This window comes from Castor canadensis, chromosome 6 (genome assembly GCF_047511655.1).
Source record: "Castor canadensis chromosome 6, mCasCan1.hap1v2, whole genome shotgun sequence".
Classification (NCBI taxonomy): Eukaryota; Metazoa; Chordata; class Mammalia; order Rodentia; family Castoridae; genus Castor; species Castor canadensis.
Window position 1 is genome coordinate 127,537,744 of NC_133391.1, and position 20,905 is coordinate 127,558,648.

Sequence of the window (20,905 nt, forward strand, 5' to 3'; positions counted from 1 at the left end):
CTAGCTATCAGTATCTCAGCTCTTGGAGCAGGCAGTCACTAAGACCACCAGCTCCCTCCACTCACCAGCCCACTCACAGCTCATCTACATTTAGAAATCTCTTCCTACCCCAGTGTACTACACAAAAACACTGCTCTATAGCATCTAGCCCAGCACCCTGCACACAAAATAGCTCTGGTCTTCCACTAGAGCTCAAAAACTAGGAAGAACTCCTTAGTCATTCCCAAGTTTTTACTGGCAGCATTCCCTATTATAAAAACTTACAAGTAGGAGCTGGAGGTGTAGCTCAAGTGGAAGAGTACCTGCTTAGCAACCACAAAGCTCTTAGTTCAAACCCCAAAACCTCCAAAAAAAGAAAAAAAAAATGGTACAACATGAAAACTATCTACACCTCTACAATTTTTTTCTTAATTTGTGAAATGTGAATATAAGAAAGCTAATGAATGAAACCACAGATCTTTTAAATGTAAAAATATATATTCTAGACTTACTTGTACGCATAAATGTATTTTATTTTGGACCATTAAATACTTACAAATATTTTATTTTGGATCACTAAGACAGTCAACTGGAATTCAGAACATAGTGATCCCTCAAGGGGCAAAATTGTAGTTATCTTTTTAGGCTTCCATTTCCTGTAAGTAGTTTAAAACAATACTGTTTCAAATAATAGCAGTTAAATACTGGTGTCTAAGGGGGAATAAAACAGATTAATTTAAAAGAATAAGGAAATGCATACATTTTAAGAGATTCTGAAGAATGAAATTTTGTCATTTGCAAATAAATGAAACAGGAGAACACCATCTTAAGTGAAGTTAGCCAAAAGCTGCATGTTTTCTCTCATATGTGGAATACAGACCTAATACAAATATAGCAACATTATGAAAAACAGGTCACAAAAGGGATGGTTACATACAGGAGGGGGAAGGTAAAAGAAGGAAGTTTAGAAGGTGAATATGGTTGATGTACTTCCTACACAAGAATGAATACAGAATTTTTAAACCTGTTTAAAGTACCATAAGAAGGTAACTAAGGTAGAAAGGAGAAAAATAGAGGACATAAACCAATTCAGGTTATAACGCACATACACATGGAAATGTCACAAGGAAACTCCCTATGTAGCAATCTTAAACAAAAATGTCACTTTTTCTTTTACAAAATCAGAGAACAGGAGGGTGAAACGGGTCCAGTGGAGGGGGGGGCATCTGTGGGAGGGTAGAGGATGTGGGGAAAGGACATGGGAGGGTGAATATAGTGCAAATACTGTATACACATGTATGTAAATGGAAAAAAGAGACCTGCTGAAACTATTCCAGGAATGGGACGGAGGGAGGGATAAAGGAGACTGATAGAGGGGTGGATTCAAGTATAATGTATTTGATATATTGTAAGAACTTTTGTAGATGCCACACTGTACCCCCACTCAGCATGACTGAAAAAAGATTTTGAGAGGATCTTCAGGATTCTTCCAAAGGCTTAAAAAGTTCAAGACACTAGTTTTAATTTTACTTTAAAATTCTACAAGTTAAACCAGGTATGGTGGTTCACACCTGCAATCACAGCACCGGGGAGGCAGTCAAAAGGAGTTCACATTCCAGACCAGCCTGGGCTACAAACATACCTTTTTTTAGAGACCCTGTTTCAAAAAAGGATGGGGAGGAAGGGAGGAAGAGGAAGGAGAAGGAAAGTAAACACGAAACAAGAAAAAAAAATCCTCAAGTTATATTGTTACAGACCAATGTTTATAACCTCCCTTCTACTACCTACCAGTTTAATCACAATGCAAAGGACAGAAAGGTTAAAACAATGGAAAATTAGAGGGGGATAATAAATATTGGAGTCAAAGAGGTCATACAAAATGGTAGAACTCAGACTTAAGCAATGAACAAGAAGGGAAATATGCAAAGAAAAACACTGAGAATGTTTAAGGAAAACTGTTAGAAAATTTGAAGGCATTTCCTGTAGCTACCACAAGATGGCCCTACCAACCAAGGTTAGCTTGGTAACTCCTCAAATAAGGAGAATTAAAACAAGTCCTGGAGAAGAAGGAAGTAAAAGGCCTTTCAAAAGTATAAAGAAATGTTTCCTAAATACGCAAGTGTTAGCCTCTGGAAATACTGTCCTGGTAAACAATAAAACTATAAAAAGATACTTTGGTTTTCATCAAGGTAAGTTTATTCCATTAAGAAGACTGTATTCTGAGATTTTTTGCTACTAAAATGCCTTTTATATTTTTAATTATATTAAAAATAGTTTTGTCTTAAAGTACAATAACTAGATATAGCAGTCCTGGGCCTGTCCTCCCATAGCTCTAGTCTTTGTGAGCCTGCATCTCAGGAGAGCTGGAACATACCTGCCCTTTCTCTGAGTTCGGCCTATGCGAGGCACTGATGCAAAAATGGCAGATGGGAGGAAGGAAGAGCCAGGATATTCCTCCTCCACTACAGACAGCAAAACTACTGATTAAACAGAAGTTCACTAGTGTCTTCACTGAATGTTGATACTTAGCATAGTGATACCAATTTACTATGTGTATTCTCAAATTATTGTGAACTGTAATTTCAAAAATGTAAAGCCTTAAATGTTTATTTTCAGACATTTAATTACAAAACTCAGGTAACATTTTGGTTCCTGTCACCTAATACTGTTTCTGGGTTTTTTTGGTTTTTGGGTTTTTTTTAAACAAAGATAAAAATTAAAAATAACAAAAAATAAAAAAGCCTCTCAAGAGGATCACATTGTAACGAGGTAAACTACCATCACTGCTATTTAACTTAAAGTCCCAAAGCTAGGCCCCATCTCAACTTGCTTTTCTCTAGCCCAAGGGAGAGAGTTGCAGGCACTACAAGTGTCCTTGGGTCCCCAGGCTAAGGAATTTTCCTCTCTTGCACTTATGAACAGGGTGCTAGGTTCTAACTAACAACCTGCATCTCCAAGATGAACTATGTGGTCTTTCAGCAGGGGAAACTGATGTTACCTGATCACCTTACACTAGGGGGCTAGTAGAATTGTGATAAAAGTAGCAGTTACATTTTAATGTGACTAAAATATTACTTTAATACTGAATTAAAATAGAAAGGATTCATCATGATCTATAAATGAGACCAGATAACCTGTATATAAAATTTTAAATCTAAATAGACTATATAAGAGCTTTGACTTTCAGTAGAAAGCCAAAGTACAGATATTTCCTCTAATTAATGCAAGTGGTAATCAAAAAAGAGTCTATGAATGAAGAGCGTATCAAGCCAATGTAAAGAGGCAGTCTAAATCATAAACATAGTGCTTTGAGCAGCTCCCAGAACTATTCTTAAGATCTGAAATAGAATATGATTATCAGTTTACTCTAGAATCCAGTAATAAAATATGCCCAATGCCCTAAAGAACTGCAGAAGGACTGAAATGGTGCCTCTCCACCAAACCTTGAATCTCTCAAAAAGAATGGACTATTCCTTCAACTTACCAGAAAGTGAGTTTTCTGTAGCACATAAAACTCTAATCATAAGCATAAATGCACTTGCATGTGTATGTGCAATAGGGGGATAATTACATACCTTTGGGGTTTAAATACATCTGGTGTCACCTCACAACCTTAGGCATACAATTCTTTCATTTTTAACCATTCTCTCTAGAGAGTAGTTACTCATCCCATAACTTGGCCATAAAAAGCACAGCTCACTCAATGTTCCAGCAGCTATACGGCATAGGTGGATTTTTATATGGTTCTTATACAAATCAGATCATCAAAACATGTACCCTAATAAGTTAAAGTAATAAAATTATAACAAGTTCTACAGACTTCCTAAGCTTTTAACCACACTAACAGAAAAAGCTACAAATGTTACAGACAGACTCAGCTATGGAACAAAAGCTGAACACACAGACAGTAGTTCACTAATTTCAGAAGGTTCCTCTCCTGCAAAGAGATACTTCTTAAAAACATACAGGGTGGGGGCTAAGACATGATCTAAACTTCAACAGACTTTTAGAACTGTAAGAGACTGTAATTTAAGCTTTAAGTAAGAGAATGACCACAACACTTCAGCAACCTGCTAAACCTCTCTGTCCACAGGGTTGCAAATACAACCCATGGTACCCAGAGGCACCCTCCAATAACAGAGCTCAGTGCACCAAGCTTCTGTTATACTAGTCTTCTCTTTGAAGTATCTCCTGTATTCACTGCTCCTATGTCTCCACTAAAATCAAAGAATTGACTAAAGAGAAAAATAGTAATTATTTCAAGCCAAACTCTAATGTCACCAAATATGGCCACAACCATTTTTTTTTTAATCCATCAAAGGAAAAAAAAATCTTTACTAAGTACAGTACCAGCTTGAAGGAACAAGAAGGTACAACACCATGGATAGGACATGTATTCATTACCTGAAATAAAGAAGGCATATCACAGCAGATTCAGAAGTCATGGTACATTGTTATTTTAATAGTTTCCTTCAAGCATATGTAAGAAGAAACGTTGTCACTAGAAATGTTTAGCAAAGAAGGTGGGACAACAAAAAGATCCCACCTGAGACCTGGGAGACCTGGGTACACAGGTCTACCAGAAACTGGCTGAGTACTTCAGGACAAGTAACTTAGCATCTCTTATCTGTTTCCTCAGGCATGTAATGAGGAGAATGCCTTCTTCCCAAAGTTGTTTCAAAGACTAGACATCATGCTTATAAAGCACAGAAGTAGTACTCAAAAAATGGAGCAGCAACTCTGTAACATGGTCAATCAGTACAAATTAGAGCTGACCCCCATCCTCACTCCCAACAAAATACTGAAAAATGTTTGAGCTTTTCCAAGATCATTTTAATGGAACTGATGTAACTTTATGTGATACTGACTGATATTTCTTATCAGTGTCATTCTAGCCTGCTACTTTTCAGTTTAATTCACATGAGGAAGCAGATTCAACATTTTAAAGACTGAAAAAGAAATGCCCAGGCACAGACAAGAATGTAGAGTAACTGATAGGAAAAATAATATCCAAAGCAGATTTGAGGTGACCCATGGTGACCTTGCACATAAGCTCTGTACAAGCCATACAAGGCTAGTTCCCTGCCCATCATAACCAAGTAACAGCTGCTCATCTAAGAGAGCGGAGGAAAAGATGAATGAAGAGGAGTGACCTACACCTAGGGCAAAAGTTAAAGAGTCCTACCCTTACTAAATACCTCCTATCTTCTTGCAATCTGTGACTACAAACAATTTGGGTTTTCCCAATAATGTGTCAAACTGAATTTCTCAGTCTATGTCATACAGACCCACATCCCACAAAGCCTTTGACTTTGATAATGTACTGACGGTAAAACAAATAGCACAAAGCTTCTCAAAACTCCCTCTAATAAAAGAGATGAATGCAAAAGTACACTTGGGGAATTTGGGAGTGGCCCAAAGTGACAACAAACACAAAAAAAGGCTGTATTTTTCAAACTGGCATATTCTTTATGTGACAGATGTGGTGTAAGGAATTGATGAAACCAATGAATGAAAGCAGTACCTCCTAGAAAGTGAGGAAAATATTCCCAAAGCAAAACATCACTTCCTTTAATCACTGATTCAACAAACTTTTATTGAGATCCAACTGTGTGCAAAGGGATATCTGAGGAACCATAGACAGAACCACACATATATACAGCCATACATAAATACAATTTCTGCCCTCCTGGAGTGTAGCTTACAATCTAACAGGGGAGATAACAACAACAAAAATAGCACAACTATGGTTAGGGTTACAAAGGAGAGAAATTTTGGGCATATTTCTGACAATTAGCACAGGAACCAGGCATAGAAAAACACTCCATGAGGAAAAAAGATCATGAGCCAAGGCAGGTGGCAGGGCAACTTGGACACAGCTGAAGGACAAGAGGGACACTGGGCAGGAGGCCAATGAGGGTCAGGGCTGGGCCATGCTGGATCTTGTATACCCATGAATAACTCTGATTCTATGAGCAAAGGGAAGCCACTGAAGGTTCTACAAAGGACAGGTACAAACTGTATTAGATAAACTGTGATACATATGTATTCTAAGAGCTGATCCCTGCCTGTCCAAAGCTTACAAAGTGCTTTACACTCTTATGTATACATGAAAGTTCACTCTTACACATTAGGTGTGTACAAGTAGAGAGATGAATTTTTTCAAAAATAAATTATTGTACAAGTTACAAGTGCAAAAAGGCCATTAACAGTTTAGAAAAAGGGAAAATGCATGATGAGGTACCTAATCCAGGCTCCACCTCACTGAACTCATTAACTTTGGGCAGCTAGAAGAATTTGGAGTAGGTGATCCAAATCATATCACCACTGCTTTCCATATCACGCATATACCCAAAACAGAATTTTTAAAAATTCAGTTCAAGGAAGCTCTTAAAATTTCACTTTAAACTGAATACTGAATACTTTATTTGTAAATCTTTAAGTCAAAGGAAAAATGATAACTCACTGATGCAAGCCTCCAAAATAAGGGAATACAGATTTGTTTGGTTTTTTTGGTGCTACTAGGATTTGAACTCAGTGCTTGTTAGGCAAGTGCTCTGCCATCTGAACCATGTTCCCCACTCCAGTTTTTGCTTTTAGCTATTTTTTCAGGTAGAGTCTTTGCTTTTTGCCTTAGACCAACCTCATATCACCATCCTTCTGGCTATGCCTCTTACACAGCTGGGACAACAGGTATGTGCCACTATGCCTTGTTTGTTGGTTGACATGGGGGGGAGGGCCGGGGGGGGCATCCTCACTAACTTTTTCCTTGGGCTGGTCTCGAATGGCCATCCTCCCAATCTCTGCCTCCTAAGTAGCTGGAATTACAAACAGGAAGCATCATATCCAGGCAAAAATACAGATCTTAAGTACAGTCATAAGACTTAAGGAATTTATAAATGTAGATCTGAAACTGATAATTTTATATCTTCATTCATCCTCCACTTGCCCATGATAAATACTTAAAGAAGCATAGAAAGTAAATTCTAATGGACATTCTATTCAAGAAAAACAAGCCATTTTGGACACACTCCCCTTTCTGTTTTCAGGAGAACTTTATAGGGTTGCAAGTAAAGACAAAATTCATCAATCATTAGCATCAAAAACAAGGGAGACATTAAGACAGGCCAGCCATGGCACATCTTGTTAAATAACATATGGTCAGTCTATTCATACTAGATCAGGCAACAATGATAAATCGTAATTAACTATTAACAGAATTTAATCCAGAGAGCAAAATTTAGTGTTTCATTAGTAACAGAACAGACTTTTTCTTTTTAAAAAAGTTTCCCTTCTCTAATTACAAAATCCAATGGATGCAGTTTTGGAAAATAAGAAAATAAATGGAAGAAATTGGATGAAACTTGAGCAGTGAATAACTATAATGTATTTCTCCCTCTTGTGTACCTTTTTAGAATTCAAATACTATGACGTATTCCCAGGTAGGCCTTCAGGAGCTTCACGACATAAGAGACTAAGATATAATTATTCACATTGTATCATGACTAGAGGAAGTTCAGAGTCAGTAAGTGACCTGCCCAGAAGCACACAGATACTAAGACGACTGCAGTCTTCTGATGACACTTTCTTTAAGCTCATGGCCATGTGATTAGTAAATGATGCCATATGCTCACATAAGCTAACTGTGAGTACTTAAAATGAGCAGTACTGTGAACAGCAATCTAAGAAATATGAATACAGAAATCTATTACTAATACAAACATATGCTGAAACACAAGTGCAAATAATAATTTTAAAGTTTACCTATCATTAAAATAAAATGGAGAGGACACACCAAATTCATGGAGGTTGAGATCTCTTGACTGCTTCCTTTTGGTCCAAGTAAGAATTTACAAAGAAATCATGTATTTCCTATCTGATACAGATTGTGGGGAGCCCATTCAGAAAGACTGAGGTAAGCCAAAGATCTTTTTCATTCAGCCCCAAACAACTCCTCTCTCCTTCTTCCTACACACACACAACACAGAGAGTATAATTTTAAACAGATTTATTTCTTGCCCCTTTCTTCTGAGAAATAAGATGTATAGCTAGGAGTAACAACAGATTGTATCATTCAAACTGGAATCAATTGTGAGAAAGATCCAGGGCAGTGATTCATACTCGAAATCTCAGCTACTTGAGAGGCAGAGACAGAAGGCTAGCCCCAGCAAATAGTGAGACTCTACCTCAAAGAACAAGGCAGGCATGGTGGTGCACACCTATAATCCTAGCTATTAGGGAAGCATAGATAGGAGAATGTTGTTCCAAGTCAGTCCTAGGCAAAAAATACAAGACCCTATCTAAAAAATAAAGCAAAAAGGACTAGAGGTGTGTCTCAAGTTTCTAGCAATCACAAGGTCCTGAGCTCAAATCCCAGTACTGCCAAAAACAAAGAATGAAAGGTTCAGGAAAACAGGCATAAACCAAGACTGACACTGGGAACGGGTGATCACCCAGGGTCTGGATAACCCAACTCCTCACGTTAGGAGTACAACCAGTACTGAATTATTGCTCAAAACTTGCTTTGCTGTGTTCTATTTTATGCAAAGTAAGCAAATTCTACCTTAAGGGAAAGTCATTAGCATTTTATAAACCAATTTAGTAAGTCATTCCTATTAATTAGCTAGTGTCTTTTCAAAATGTACAAGGTCTTCTGGAAGTTTCTGTGTTTTTACAAGTCATAGGGAGAGAAATTTTCAAAAAACTAAATTCTGTTTTATCAATTTCTTTTTTTTTTTTCCTGAAACATAGTTTCACTACGTAACTCAGGCTGGCCTCAAACTCATGCTCCTCCAGCCTATCTCCCAAGTGCTAGCTATTTCTTAAAAAAGTGAAGCAGCTAGTAAATGGCAATCTCTTCATTCCAGAAAGGTATTTACAATACAAAGATATTTTCTACAGTAACTCAGAAAGTACTGTTCTGCATGGGAAAACCTAAATTATTATCAGAAATCATCTGATAAACAAACTGCTTTCACAATAGCTTTTCCATTAACGCTATGAGAAAAAGTGCTCTCAAACAAGAGAAAAAACACTTTACACTACATCTATAGAAACACACTGATGATAAACCCAGCACTAAAAACCAACTTTCTATCCAGTGTTCATATCCTCTGTAAATACCTTCTTAAAAGACTGACAGCAACTCTAATTCAGAAAAACAAATAGAAACAAAAACCTGCAGCTATTTTTTCCAACTAGAAGAATTTCTTACAGGCACCCCCACACACAGGGCATATAATCTAAGGCTATCATTAATTCAAGTGGCATTTCTATGTCTACTACTCACACACTGCACTGACACTATTAATAGTTGGCTGTTCTGGATTTAAAGTTTGCCAAGTTTTTTTCCCAACCTAGCAGATTCACCTTTCATTCCAAAACGCTACTTTATATTCAAATACTTCCTAATACTCACCCCAAAATATAAGACAACAAATATCTACTGAAGAATGGCAAACTCAAAATGACTGCAGAAACAGTACAAGGAAGGACAGTTTTGCATTCGACAGTGATCCACACTCTGAGTACATCTGATTAGCCAAGTCATGCTCCCCTGTGGAAGACGCTTAGAAGTCTACAATCATGCATGGGATTTGACATTCTGATTTCTCATAAGAAACTATCCTTCATTTCCTTCAATTTTTATATTAAAGATGAGTTCCACAACTGTTATTCTCAAGTTTGGAAAAGACCATGAATCAAGCCAGGGTCAATCTCAACAACTCCTGCTAGAATTCCAGAAGGTCCACTTACTTTCACTCCCGAGAGATACTGCTCCTCAAATTGTCTACATGGATCTGGACTACAATTACAGGCTTACTAAAAAGAATATGAAGGTAGACTCTAAAACACAGAATGATGTCAGGCATGGTGGTGCAAACCTGCAATCCCAGCACTCCCAGAAGGATAGTGAGTCTGAGGCCAGCCTGGGCTACAACGAGTTCCAGCTCAGCTACACTACAGAGTAAGACCTTGTCACAAAGAAATTTTTTTAAATTGTGTTAAGACACGGCATACTTTAGATTTATTAAATAAAGCTTCTTAAAAGAGTTGTGTTAAAGTACCTCAATTCTAAATTATTTTTTAAAAAAAGCAAGCTGAAAAAGGAAAAAAATTAACTGTTCTACAGTTACAGGATTAAAAGAAAAATGACAATGCAAGTAAAAATTTAAAACTAGCCTTTTAGAAATACAATAGCCAATATGTCCCTAAAACCACCATAACAGGGTCATCATACACTGAACCTTTCACAGATACATTCTGAGTTATAGTGTCTCCTATCTTTAAATAAGCAACATAACAAAGGATAAATTCTTGGAAGTAGGGAGAGAATCTTCTACATCTGATCATGGCTACTTGAAATTTTTATGCTTACCTGAACTTAATCCATTAACACCACCACCAGCAAGCCCCCAAAAGACATACACACAGACACATAGAAACACACACACACACACACACAGAATTTAGAAAACATAAGCCATATTCTTATGTCAAAAGACAAATTTCATTAAAAAGCACAAGAACTCAGAAGTTTCATGATTTACTAAAATTAAATGACAAGCCACTGCTACGCTTATGAGCTACTAATACAAATTCAGACCTAATACTCAACACCAAATTTTAAATAGTCACCAATTTTTTAACACATCCAAAATTTAAAACTATGAAGATAAACATTTTGATAATAAAGAGCATGGAAAATCTTGAATAAAATAAATCTGCTAAAGTGATTTTTAAATCCATCCATTTTTAAATACATGTACTTTGTACTATTAAAACGAACAGAGGTTTTTTAAGTTTTTTCCCACTGTAGCATCCTTATTGAAAGCAAAAATGCAATATTCTCCTGGCTTCTGGAATTTTTTGCTATTTATGAAACAGCTTAAAATTCCTTTTTAGTAAGTTGGATAACAGATCCACAAAAATTGCAAAGAAACTTCCTCTGACAAGTTCCAATAAGGAACATCATTCGTACACTGCTTATAAGGATGAAACCAACTAGTGGTTTTGGTTTTACGAAAGCTTGTGAAACTGGAACTAAAATCATTTATGTGACTTCACCTACATAAAATATAAGTTAAGAATCCAAAAGACAGTCACTTACCTACTATCGTGCAATAGACTATAATTTTCTATACATCAGATTAAATTACATATTTACCTATCTCTAGATCCATGGATATATCAGTTGATCTCCAAACCACATGTGAAATAACTAACATAACCTGTAACTGTACAAAGACGCCACATGGTACTGTGATACAGGCGTAGTACTTCATACTCCGCCTCCAAAACACTCTAATTATATTTCCTAATAAATTTTTGTTTTTACCCCAAGTTAAAGAAGTAAAATATTCTTGCATCAAAATCAGCAAACTGCCCAATTTATACTTATCCAAACTGTTAGCATCCTCATTTTAAAATGTAAAAACATATAGCCAGGCATAGTGACATGGTGCCTACCATCCTAACACTGAGAAGACTGAGGCAGAAGGATGCAGAGTTTGAGCCAGCCTGGGCTACAGAGTAAATCATATCTCAAAAAACAACTTTTTTAATTAAATAAAATGTAAATATGTAAATAAACTCTAAAACATCTGCCTGCTGTAAGCTATTGAACCAGCAATTCACCTTTCACTAAGTTACTCAACTTAAGCTTTCTGATTTTCACAAAAGTAAATTCAGCAGAATTCATCCAGTAATGACCTTAAAGAGAAAGCAAAGAAGCAATCGATTTGATCATATTTCCTTAAATTGGCCAATTATTTTGTGCTACCTTAGGAGAAGTGTCAGACCAATATTATTCTAACATCTAACATATCTAAATACATTATGCCACTCACTGAATAAGGATATAATCATACTGTTTGTACAAATCATCCCTAATGTACTCTCAGCTTGTCTACGTACCATTATAGAAAGAACATAAACACCACTCTTCTTACTAAAGGTCCTTCCAAAAACAAATTCACGCTGTGACATTCTTGCTCCTTCTTAAAATTATTCAAGGGGCTGGCAGAGTAGCTCAACTGTTAAGAGTGCCTGCCTAGCAAGTGTTAGGCCCTGAGTTCAAGCCCCCCTACCACCAAAAAAAAAAAAAAAAAAGCAGGTGAGATTCCAAAATGGCAGCTAGAGGGAGGAAGCAGAAAGAGAGCCTCCTATGGTGAAATCTTGGAGAGACGCTGGAGACACACTTTGCAGGCATAATCACTGAGAAGAGGCATAATTTTGACCCCTCCAACCTCCAACCAGCACAGAGAATCTCCACTTCACATTAAACGGAGAAACCAGGAGGGCCCCCAGGCCGCCAGTCGCAGGCGCCCAGACAGCTTGGGAAGACGCGGACCAGGTGAGCTTCGGGGTTCTGTAGTACTCCCACAGACAAGCCTGGGCCAGAGCACCATAGCTCCCTGGTCAGACTGACCTCCACCCAGGGAAAAAAGAGAAACTGAGTAATAAGCAATAAGAATAAAGACACACAGGAAAGAGGGTGGAGCGCACTGAGCACCAAAGATTGGGGAAGGGAATCCTTCCCGGGACTGTAAATAAACAAGCCCGGCAGGCCGCAGAGCCTCTAGCAGGGGTGGGGGGCCGGGCCCAGCAACCAGGAGCGGGAAAGCTTGTCAGAGTGGCAGAGGGAGGAAAACTCCACAGGAGAGGAGGGAAGACCCACTTCCCACGTGAGCTGTAAACAAACATGGTGGCTGGCAGGAGCAGCAGCACCACCCAGTAATCAGGAGCAGGAAAGCTTGTGAAAGCGGAGGTGGGAGGAGAACTGCACAGGAAAGAGGGGAAGACCCACCTCCCACATGAACTGTAAATAAACACACAGGCCTGACGATGCAGATGCAGTGTCACCTTTCCCAATGCTTGGAAAGGGGAAAGCCTGTAGCAGAGGCTCCCGCACAGGAGGACTCTGAACAAACAAAGCATGTGGGACCAGGTGAGTGCTAGCTCACCCCAGAGATCTGCATAAATGACGCCTCCAGCTACAGCAGGCTGAGAGCAGGGGGCAGGCAAGCCACAACTGCAGATAACCATTCACAGAACTGTCTCCAGACTCTTTTTTTTTTTTCTTTGTCTCCCTACCTTTGATGAGAGAACAACAGAATTACACCTGCAAGCTGAAAAACTTACTGAAACTGTATTCCATTTGAACTTGGGACACTTGGTGGGGTTTTTGTGTGTGTGTGTGTGTGTGTGTGTGTGTGTGTGTGTGTGTGTAGTTTTGTTCTCCTTTATGCGGCCCCTTTGAAGAGACAACTATAGAACAACATCTGAGGCATCATCTCCAGGATTGGAGACTGAGATGGACACCCAAATTATTAAGACTGAAACTTCATTGCATTTGAACTTGGAGGTTTTTTGGTTTTTTTAAATTTTCTATTTTTTCATTTATTTTAATACATTTTTATATATAGATTTTTCTTTCATTTACTTATTTTTAATTTTTATTCTTATGTTTATTTTTTTATTTTTGATTTTCAATTCTCTGTCTCTTTAATGTCTGTTCAGCTTACTGTCAATTAGTACACTAAAGCTCCCTGTTTATACCTTTGAAACTTTCTTGTCTGATACCAACTTCTGTTTTCTCCTTCCAGACTGTGTATTTGTTTTCCCCTTTTCTTTAACTTCTTGCTTTCCATCTCAGCTCACCCTTCCATTCTAAATATTACCATTGTTATAATTACAAACTAGAAAATACTTAATTGCACACAGTACAGGGACAGTAACAACACCAAAGACAATGACGGGAAGACAGAAAAAACAGGGAAACCAGTTTCCCCACAGCAAAAAATTAGTACAGGAACCAGAGGGGAATGAAGAAAACAGGTGCTCAGATCCAGACTCCAACAAAATGAAGATCAACTATGCCAAAGGACCCAATGAAGCCCACAAGAATAATTTAAAAGAAGACATACTACAGGTACTCAATGAGAATTTTATAGAGATGATACTGGATAGGGTTAACCAAAATGTACAGGAGACACTCAAGAAATTCCAACACAACAAAAATAGAGAATTTGAAAAAGCAAAAGAAGAAATAAAGGAAACCATAGAAGCACTGTATAAACACCAAAGTGAAACAGAGAACACGATGAATAAACAGATAAATGAGCTCAGGACAAAAATAGACAACATTAAAGAGGAAACCAGCCAGGATATGGAAAACCTCAGAAAAAAGAATGAAACAGAACTGCAAAACAAAACGGAAGGCCAATCCAGCAGAATACAACAAACAGAAGACAGAATCTGAGAACTTGAAGATGAAATGGTAATTAAAGGAAAAACCGAAGAACTATTAATTAAACAACTCAAGACCTGTGAAAACAAAATGCAAGAACTCACTGACTCCATAAAGACCAAACTTGAGAATGATGGGCATCGAAGAAGGAGAAGAGGTGCAAGCGAAGGGTATGCGTAATATATTTAACAAAATAATAATGGAAAATTTCCCAAATCTAGAGAAAGATATTCCCATACAGATGCAAGAGGCCTCCAGGACACCAAACAGAACACATCAAAATAGAACTACCCCACGACATATCATCATTAAAACGACAAGTTCAGAAACTAAGGAAAGAATATTGAAGGCTGTAAGAGAGAAAAAACAAGTAACATACAAAGGTAAACCCATCAAAATCACAGCAGACTTCTCAACAGAAACATTAAAAGCAAGAAGCACGTGGGGTGAGATCTTCTGGGCACTGAATGAAAATAACTTCAACCGCAGGGTACTCTACCCAGCAAAACTATCATTCAAAATAGATGGAGCAATACAAGTCTTCCATGATAAGCAGAAACTAAAACAATATGTGACCACAAAGCCACCACTACAATGGATTCTTCAAGGGATTCTGCACACAGAAAGTGAAACCCAACTTCACCATGAAAAGACAGGCAGCACCAGACCACAGGAAAAGAAAAAGCAAGACAGTAGAGAGTAACCTCAACTTAGGTACACACAATCAAACCTTCAAACAACTAAGACAACTAAATGAAAGGAATCACCACATACCTATCAGTACTAACGTTTAATGTTAACGGACTTAATTCACCCATCAAAAGGCACCTCTTGACAAAATATCCAACAATTTGTTGCTTACAGGAGACCCATCTCACCGACAGAAATAAGCATAGGCTAAGGATGAAAGGCTGGAAGATTTACCAAGCCAATGGCCCCCGAAAACAGGCAGGAGTAGCAATACTTATCTCTGACAAAGTAGACTTCAAACCTACATTGATCAAACGAGATAAAGAAGGACATGCCATACTAATAAAAGGGGAAATAGACCAAAAGGAAATAATAATTATCAACCTGTATGCACCCAATGTCAACACACCCAATTTCATCAAACATACACTGAAAGACCTAAAAGCATATATAAACTCCAACACAGTGGTTGTGGGAGACTTTAACACCCCATTATCATCAATAGATAGGTCATCCAAACAAAAAAATCAATAAAGAAATCCAAGATCTAAAATATGCAACAGATCAAATGGACCTAGTGGATGTCTACAGAACATGTCATCTAACCTCTACACAATATACATTCTTCTCAGCAGCCCATGGAACCTTCTCCAAAATAGATCATATCCTAGGGCACAATGCAAGTCTCAGCAAATATAAGAAAACAGAAATTATACCGTGCATACTATCTGATCACAATGCAGTAAAATTAGAACTCAATAACAAAAGTATAGACAAAAAACATGCAAACAGCTGGAAACTAAATAACTCATTACTTAATGAAGAATGGATCATCGATGAAATAAAAGAGGAAATTAAAAAGTTCCTGGAAGTCAATGAAAATGAAAACACAACCTACCGGAACCTATGGGACACAGCTAAGGCAGTCTTGAGAGGAAAATTTATAGCCATGAGTGCATATATTAAAAAGACTGAAAGATCCCAAATCAATGACCTAATGATACATCTCAAACTCCTAGAAAAACAAGAACAAGCAAATCCCAAAACAAATAGGAGAGAAATAATAAAAATAAGAGCTGAAATCAACAAAATAGAAACCAAAAAAACCATACAAAGAATTAATGAAACAAAAAGTTGGTTCTTTGAAAAAATAAACAAGATCGATAGACCCCTGGCAAACCTGACTAAAATGAGGAGAGAAAAAACCCAAATTAGTAGAATCAAGAATGCAAAAGGGAAGATAACAACAAACACCATGGAAGTCCAGGAAATCATCAGAGACTACTTTGAGAACCTATATTCAAATAAATTTGAGAATCTTAAAGAAACGGACAGATTTCTAGGTACATATGATCATCCAAAACTGAACCAAGAGGAAATTAATCATTTGAATAGATCTATAACACAAAATGAAATTGAAGAAGCAATCAAGAGTCTCCCCAAAAAGAAAAGTCCAGGACCTCATGGATTCTCTGCAGAATTCTATCAGACATTTAAAGAAGAACTGATACCAACCCTCCTTAAACTGTTCCACAAAATAGAAAGGGAAGGAAAACTGCCAAACACATTTTATGAAGCCAGTATTACACTTATCCCAAAACCAGGCAAAGACACCTCCAAAAAGGAGAACTATAGGCCAATCTCCTTAATGAACATTGACTCAAAAATCCTCATCAAAATAATGGCAAACCGAATTCAACAACACATCAAAAAGATTATTCACCAAGACCAAGTAGGCTTCATCCCAGGGATGCAGGGGTGGGTCAACATATGAAAATCAATAAACGTAATAAACCACATTAAGAGAAGCAAAGACAAAAACCACTTGATCATCTCAATAGATGCAGAAAAAGACTTTGATAAGAGCCAACACCATTTCATGATAAAAGCTCTAAGAAAACTAGGAATAGAAGGTAAGTACCTCAACATTATAAAAGCTACATATGACAAACCTACAGCCAACATTATACTTAACGGAGAAAAACTGAAACCACTCCCTCTAAAATCAGGAACCAGACAAGGATGCCCACTATCTCCACTCCTATTCAACATAGGACTGGAATTCCTAGCCAGAGCAATTAGGCAAGAAGAAGGAATACAAATAGGTAAAGAAACTGTCAAAATATCCCTATTTGCAGACAACATGATCCTATACCTTAAAGACCCAAAAAACTCTACTCAGAAGCTTCTAGACATCATCAATAGCTATAGCAAGGTAGCAGGGTATAAAATCAACATAGAAAAATCATTAGCATTTCTATACACTAACAATGAGCAAACGGAAAAAGAATGTATGAAAACAATTCCATTTACAATAGCCTCAAAAAAGATCAAATACCTAGGTGTAAACCTAACAAAAGATGTGAAAGACTTCTACAAGGAAAACTATACACTTCTGAAGAAAGAGATTGAGGAAGACTATAGAAAGTGGAGAGATCTCCCATGCTCATGGATTGGTAGAATCAACACAGTAAAAATGTCCCATACTCCCAAAAGTAATCTACATGTTTAATGCAATTCCCATCAAAATTCCAATGACATTCATTAAAGAGATCGAAAAATCTACCGTGAAATTTATATGGAACACAGGAAGACACGAATAGCCAAGGCAATACTCAGTCAAAAAAACAATGCAGGAGGTATCACAATACCTGACTTCAAACTATATTACAAAGCAGTAACAATAAAAACAGCATGGTACTGGCACAAAAACAGACATGAAGACCAGTGGAACAGAATACAGGACCCAGATATGAAGCCACACATCTATAACCAACTTGTCTTTGACAAAGTCGCTAAAAATATACAATGGAGAAATAGCAGCCTCTTCAACAAAAACTGCTGGGAAAACTGGTTAGCAGTCTGCAAAAAACTGAAACTAGATCCATGTATATCACCCTATACCAAGATTAACTCAAAATGGTTCAAGGATCTTAGTATCAGACCACAAAGTCTAAAGTTGATACAAGAAAGAGTAGGAAATACTCTGGAGTTAGTAGGTATATAGGTAAGAACTTTCTCAACGAAACCCCAGCAGCACAGGAACTAAGAGAAAGCATAGATAAATGGGACCTCATAAAACTAAAAAGCTTCTTGTTCATCAAAAGAAATGGTCTCTAAACTGAAGAGAACACCCACAGACTGGAAGAAAATATTTGCCAGCTGTACATCAGACAAAGGACTGATAACCACAATATATAGGGAACTTAAAAAACTAAATTCTCCCAAAACTAATGAACCAATAAAGAAATGGGCAAGTGAACTAAACAGAACTTTCTCAAAAGAAGAAATTCAAATGACCAAAAAACACATGAAAAAATGCTCACCATCTCTAGCAATAAAGGAAATGTAAATTAAAACCACACTAAGATTCCACCTCACCCCTGTTACAATAGCCATCATTAGCAACACCAACAACAACAGGTGTTGGTGAGGATGCGGGGAAAAAGGAACCCTCTTACACTGCTGGTGGGAATGCAAAGTAGTACAAGAAGCACTCTGGAAAAAAATTTGGAGGCTACTTAAAAAGCTAGACATTGATCTACCAGTTAATCCAACAATACCACTCTTGGGGATATACCCAAAAGACTGTGACCAGGTTACTACAGAGGCACCTGCACACCCATGTTTATTGCGGCACTATTCACAATAGCCAAGTAATGGAAACAGCCAAGATGCCCCACCACTGACGAATGGATTAAGAAAATGTGGTATCTATACACAATGGAATTTTATGCAGCCATGAAGAAGAACGAAATGTTATCATTCGCTGGTAAATGGATGGAATTGGAGAACATCATTCTGAGTGAGGTTAGCCTGGCCCAAAAGACCAAAAATTGTATGTTCTCCCTCATATGTGGACATTAGATCAAGGGCAAACACAACAAGGGGATTGGACTTTGAGCACATGATAAAAGGGAGAGCACACAAGGGAGGGGTGAGAATAGGTAAGACACCTAAAAAATTAGCTAGCATTTGTTGCCCTTAATGCAGAGAAACTAAAGCAGATACCTTAAAAGCAACTGAGGCCAATAGGAGAAGGGGACCAGGAACTAGAGAAAAGGTGAGAACAAAAGCAATTAACCTAGAAGCTAACACACACACACAGGAAATTAATGTGAGTCAACTTCCTGTATAGCTATCCTTATCTCAACCAGCAAAACCCCTTGTTCCTTCCTATTATGGCTTATACTCTCTCTTCAACAAAATTAGAAATAAGGGCAAAATAGTCTCTGCTTTGTATTGAGGCGGTAAGGGGGAGAGGGAGGGGGTGGAGTGGGTGGTAAGGGAGGGGGTGGGGGCAGGGGGGAGAAATGACCCAAGCCTTGTATGCACATATGAATAATAAAAAAAAAAGCATACTTAAAATTATTCAAGAAAAAAACATATTTTCCATTTTAAGTGCAGTGGATAACCAAGCAAATTCTTAAATCACATATGCATCCAAAAGATTAAAACTCAAGTTTGTAAACATGGCTATGGACTGTGCAATGTGGACCCATACAATGGTATTTCAACTAAAGCCTAGCTGCTCCCTACAATAGTATTTTTAGTTAAATATATCAGTAGATCATTAACCAAACCTAGATAGCGTTAGCAAAAAAAAAAAAAAAACCACTAACTGTAGAAAAGGTGCATTTTTTTACTTGTCTGTTGGTATCTATAATTATATAAACCAATTCAGATTCCTCAACTTCAATAGCAAAGGCAATTTAAAAAATGTCTGGGCTTATTAAATAAATTAGGTAAATTTCACTACTCTTAATGCTACCAACAAACCAAAATTACTGGCTGGATATATTTCTGACCTAATAAGGCAATTTTTAAATTTTTCTCCTATCTAAAATAAACTCTGTATTACATGTTTCAAGATTTATCATTTATTATGACTACTATCAAAACTCAATCATTTCTTTTAAACGGCTGGCAGAGTGGCTCATGTGATAAAGAACGTGCTTAGCAAGCATGAGGCCCTGAGTTCAAACCCCAGTATTACAAAAAATACAAAACAATCAAAACAATCATTTATTTTAAAATGTATATTGTATTTCAAAAAAGTGGAGGTAAACAGTACTACAGCATGGACTGTGTCTGAGACTTAGTTCAGTTTACGAAAAATTAAGCTTTTGACATTTGTCAGCAGTCCCACAAAATGTTGGCCCTTTGCCATCGTGGCCTAGTACCAGCCTGATGTAGGGCCAGCCTAAAAATAGCAGCTGGGCAGCAGCTGGAACACATAGGTCCTTCTGACCACAACTTTATTTCCCTAAATCAAGAGAGACTGGAGGGAGGACAACTGCAGAGGATGAAGGAAACGGAATACTCAAGTATTTCTTACCTCTTGCAATGCCTTTTTTTTTTTCTTTCGTACCACTCTCCCCCTCCTCATTTCACCATCCCAACCCTAAGAAAGGAAGAAAGGATAGAGGAAAAGGCAGTAAGGGGAAAGGAGGCAGGGCTGAGTTCAGAGCCTCCCTATTTCCTTTCCTCCAGTTTCACCTGATTCTACCATGATCATGAAGCAGTCGCAGCAAGTCGGCTCAGTTTTCAGCTTTACCACTGTCTAGAGAAGATATAGACCACAATCTCCGTAAGACTGTCCAGGCTAGGTGGACTGAAGGTTCATCAGACAAAAACTACACAAGTGCTATTTGGGGGAAGGAGGGATGGGCAAGCTATATTCCTAAGTGCTAAGGAAACTTGAAGAACACTAAAAAAAACAAAGCCCTAAGGAATAAAGCTAATATATTTTTTAAATTTCCTCAAATACAGTAAGTTTCTAATATTTGAATTTAAAAGCCATGTTTTGTAGAAATGAGTTAATATAAAGGGGTAGCAGGAACAAGGGAGGGACAGGACCAAAGATAGTGCTGCCTTCAACCTGTACTGCCCTCTAACCAATGAAGGTCAATACTTGAAAAGACACCAGGTTTTGTCCTTTGTACCTAAATTACAAAATATGCATACTTCATTCATAAAAATGTT

General features: G+C 37.5%; 1 protein-coding gene and 1 long non-coding RNA gene across 2 annotated transcripts in view; both read right to left on the reverse strand.

Annotated features, from left to right (window-relative positions):
- LOC141424196 (uncharacterized) overlaps positions 1-19,171 on the reverse strand; it is a 52,790-nt gene extending 33,619 nt beyond the window's left edge. The window contains exon 1 of the long non-coding RNA XR_012449164.1: positions 536-19,171. This is a non-coding gene — a long non-coding RNA (uncharacterized lncRNA). The remainder of the gene's footprint in view (positions 1-535) is intronic.
- Zswim6 (zinc finger SWIM-type containing 6) overlaps positions 1-20,905 on the reverse strand; it is a 191,178-nt gene that overhangs the window by 160,291 nt on the left and 9,982 nt on the right. The window lies entirely within an intron of this gene.